The 4,413-nt window shown below is 53.6% G+C and overlaps 1 long non-coding RNA gene across 1 annotated transcript; it reads left to right on the top strand.

Moving 5' to 3' along the window:
• Positions 1-353: 353 nt before the first annotated feature.
• Positions 354-2,872, top strand: LOC117284462. Its single transcript, XR_004515559.1, has 3 exons — positions 354-793; positions 1,408-1,454; positions 1,842-2,872. It is a non-coding gene; the product is annotated as an uncharacterized LOC117284462 (long non-coding RNA).
• The last annotated feature ends 1,541 nt before the right edge of the window (positions 2,873-4,413 follow it).

The following is a 4,413-nucleotide window of genomic DNA, read 5'->3' as shown; positions in this document are numbered from 1 at the left end:
CGAGTCCCCGTCCCCTCCCCTCTCTGGCCTCCGCGCTTTCCTCTCCGGGCTCTGCGTGTGACGCTCGGAAGACCGCAGCATCTTTCCGGTCTCCTACACCGAAGCCGCTGCGCCTCTCGGCTCCCGGCTCTGACTCCGTGGTCAGCAGGGGGCGCCCGCCGTGCACCCTGGGCCGCGCGACGGAGTTTAGAGGCCCGGACCTGGACTCCGGGTTCCGCAAAGGAGAGAGGGAGGAAGGGGTGGAAGGAGGGAGGGAGGATCCGGCCCAGAAGAGGAACCTTGGTCTCTTGTGGGAATACGGATCTTAGGTGATGTAAGAGCTGACGCCACCACGGACCTGGGGTGAGCTGGGTTTTCCGAAGGGTTGCACTTGGGTCTCCTGCAGTGGGGGATCAGGGCGGGTGGGTGGTCTCAGAGTGGATCAGGGTGTTCTCGGAGAGAGGGTTGGCACCTAGGATTCCTCTGGAAGTGGGTGGCTTTTGGGTGATCTCACCGAGAGGGCCTGGGACCCGGCTCCGAACAGGTCCAGGCTTCTTTTTTGTCGTGTCGTCTTTGTTTTAGCAAGTGCCTGTCAAGCTTGGCCTGTCTCATCGTGTGGCCTGTGTGTCTGCAGCGTTCCTGTGCCTGGCATTTCCTGTCTGACAACTTTCCCCGAGTCCTTGAATCTCCCTGGGGTTGTTCACGTGTCTGGGTACAGCGTGCATGACCACGGCTGTCCCCGGCATCTCCTGGATGGTGGGGGACGTGACAGGGTTTCTCTGACTCCGTGGACCATTTTCTATTGTGATTCTGTGTATGTGTCGTTGTGAGACCCTCTTTCTTTGTGGAATTGTGTATCTGTCCTAACGTTGGGTCCCATGGAACTCTGTGTGGCCCTGTGAGACGTCCTCCGTGTGTCCACAATTGTGTGCCTGCACCCGAGTGTCTGTGTGAGTGTGAGTGATCTTGCGTGTGCCCAAATCATGTGTCTCTGGCACCTACCTATGCGTGTGTGATTGTGTACACCCTTAGTGTGTGTCCTTGTGTGTGTCTACGGCTAGCCATGGGTCTGTCCCGCCCCTCTGTGTCTGTCAGTGGGTCACTGTGTGTATGCCTGTCTGTTGTGTCTCCACATCTGGTTCGTACACGTGTGATTGTGTCTTGGATGGTGTGACCTGCTGTCGGTGTGCTTGAGTATATGTCCCTGTGCCTCCGTGTAGCTCTTTGGTATGTGTCTGTGGCTAGCTCTGCTGGCTAGCTTTGTGTATCTATGGTCGTGTGTACACGTATGTATGCAATTGTGTGTATGTCTCTGTGGTGTGTCTGTCTTGAGAACTCTGGTCCTCGCGCTTGCAAGGCAGGTGTCGGAAACACTGAGCTACATCCCTGGCCCCAGGGCCTAAATTTTATATGTGTTTTTTCCCCCAGGGCCTAAATTTTGAGACAAGTTTTCACTAAGTTGCTGAATTGCCCAGGTGGGACTCTAACTTGCCATCCTCCTGCCTCAGCCTCCCAGAATGCTGGGATCACACACCCTTACTCGGTTATCTTTTGTGTCCTCACTCAGGTGTCTTCTGTGTCCCCATGTCTAACTATGGCTCTCAGTGGTTGCCATCCATGGGGGCCTGGAGAGTCCCTTCCTGCCAGTGGCTCCCCTGGGGTTCCCTTTCCCCAGCAGATTGGCCGGTTTCCCAGCAGCAAATGGTTTCTTCCCTTGGAGGGGCCCTTGTCACACCCCCCACCGCCCTCTCCTTCCACTGCGTTTATCAGGGAAACACCCTTTCCTGTCTTTGATGTCACCGTGGCCAATTTTCCCTTCTTCCAAACACTTGTGACCGTGGTTTCTTTCTTTATCTGTGCAGAGTTGACCATGATTCCCTGCTTAGTGCTAGAAGAAGAAGAAGAAGAGGAAGAGGAGGAGGAGGAAGAAGAGGAGGAAGAGGAGGAGGAGGAGGAAGAAGAAGAAGAAGAAAGCAAAAACCAAACACATGGAAAATGCCAGTGATGCAAAATCAAGTACAGTAAAAGATGCATCTGTTTTCACCCTGACTCCCCCCAGTTTTTGCATACCTCCAGAAATATTTTATACAGATAGATCTGCGTGCTGAAGCAAACAAAAAAAATCTTTGTTTTCTACATAGCATCCTGTACCTTGCTGCTTTCTGAGCCCTCAGAGATTTCTATCAAGGTCCAGAGAAGCGAGTGAGTCTTCTCTCCCCCTCAGTGAACAAACCCATGCTGCTAACAGCCCGACCATTGCTTTCTGAGCACAGTTGAGGTCATTTCCATCCAGGACGGTTTTGCTACAAATGTCTCCTCCCTGTCTGTCTGCCCAGACATCGGAACTGGCCTTTGAACCGGGGTGGTTGCGTGACAAGATCAAGCCGCACACACAGTCTCCTGGGGACGCCAGGGTCCTCAGGCCACTGGTAGCGATGGCGGGTAACTCTGCTGAGCACAGATATGGCTCCCTGGTTCTGCGATCGACCACACAAGGTGGTCGCCGGGGTCCAGCCCATTTCACAGATGAGGAAACAGAGGCTTGGAGAGGTGGAGGGATTTGCTTAGGATCACACACCTAGCAAGAGGCGGTGTTGGGACTGAAGTCAAGCCATGTGATCCTATGCTGTGCTGGTCTTCAGTTGGAAACGTGTCCAGGCACACGGTACCATGTTGGAAACAATCCCACAGCAGCCAAATCTGAGTACCACTTCATTTTGTTTTACTTTATTTCTCAGTATTACGGATTGAATCCAGGACCTTCATACCTAACTATAATATCCTCAGCTCCTTCATAAGATCCTTAATTTGGAAATAGAGTCTGTCTCTCTAAGTCACAAAGTTGCCCAGCTTGGGTTTGAACTCATTGTCCTCCTGCCTCAGCCTCCCACAGTGCTGGGGTGATGGGTGTGCACCACTACGCCTGGCCTCCAAAATCTTTTTCTTTTTTTTCCCCGGTACCAGAAATTGAACTCAGGACCTTGCACTTGCCAGGCAAGTGCTGTGCCACTGAGCTACATCCCTGGCCCCCAGCCTCCAAAATCTGAACTGCTTTGCACAAATAACCCTCAAGACCCTCATGTTGTACCTTGGTGAACATTCCTAAGCGCTGGGCCTGTTTTTCTGGCCTAAGGCCAAGGAGACCTGGGTCCTGCTTGCTCAAACATAGAGGATGAAAATTCCCTTTCTTCGTCTGTTTTCTCCTTCAGTGGCCTGTCACACACCTTGGCTTACAACAACCTGTAATCTTGACTTTTTGTTTGTCTTCTCACTTGCTTTGTTCCTTAGTTTCTGCCTTTGAGCACCTATCTGATCTTTCACCTATCTGATCTTTTGCTCTCTCCCTGGAACACTTACTCAGCAAACAGTAAAAACACTGTTTTGTCTCTGCCCTGGGGGTGGTTGTGGTGGTGGAGAGCAGTGCTGCTGCTGTGAGCCTCCTCGGGAGGCTGAGGCAGGGGGATCACTTGAGCCCAGGAGTTCCAGGCCAGCCTGGGCAACACAGTGAGACCCTGTCTCAAAACAAACAGGGCCGGTTGTTTGGCTCAGTTGTTTCTGCCACTTACCTCAAAAGCACAAGGGCTGGAGTTCTATCCCCGGCACCAAAAACAAACAAGCAAACACCCACCCAAACAGTGGCAAGGCCGGCAGCAGAGGTCTGCAACAGGGCCCCTCCGAGAGGGGATGAGTTTTGCTAGGAAAAATCCAGGCGAACTACCTGGGCCGGGGATGCCTGTTCGGTCGACCTCAGAGGCAGAAAAGGGCCTCCCCAGGCACCCAGGAGGTGCTTTCCCGTCCTCTTCCTCCCTGCCCCATCGTGAGACAAAGGAGCCCTGAGAGGTGAGGCCCGGATGGCTCAGATGTCCTGACCACAGAGCTGGGCCCCTGGGCCCTGCGGGGAGGCCTTTTCCCCTCCCTGGAGGACATGAGCCCTGCGGAACTCCCTGCTCACCCACCACCCATCTACCTTCCTCTCTTCCCTGCCCACCCGTCCATCTCCCCACCCGCTCCCTCTCTCCCTCCCTCCTTTCTTCTCTTCCCCCGCTTCTTTCCCTCTTTCCTCTCATGAAGACTCTCAGAGGCCCACAGTGTGACGCTGTGACGAGGCAGGTAAACATCCTTAGGCTCACAAGTGATCACGGAAAACCATCACGAGCAGGTGAACAGAGGGGTCTTTGGGCTCTGGAGAACCTGAAAAAGGAAGGTGGGGTGCTGTCAATGATCAGAGAGATTTTTTTTTTTTCCGGTATGGGGGTCGAACTCGGGACCTTGCACTTTTGTGTGCTAAATCCCCAGCCCTCTCAGAGAAGCTCTTGTATTTCTCCCGGCTCCTTTTCCTGTCACTTTTTTTTTTTTTTTGTACCAGGGATGAGTTCTGGCGTGGGCTATGGCGAGGTGCTCTGGCAGCCGGGGGAACCCCTGAGCCACATCCCC

This window comes from Fukomys damarensis, unplaced genomic scaffold (assembly GCF_012274545.1).
Source record: "Fukomys damarensis isolate Sample0158 unplaced genomic scaffold, DMR_v1.0_HiC HiC_scaffold_37, whole genome shotgun sequence".
Taxonomy (NCBI): Eukaryota; Metazoa; Chordata; class Mammalia; order Rodentia; family Bathyergidae; genus Fukomys; species Fukomys damarensis.
Note: the sequence above shows the minus strand (reverse complement) of the source record. Positions and strands in the feature narration are given on the sequence as shown.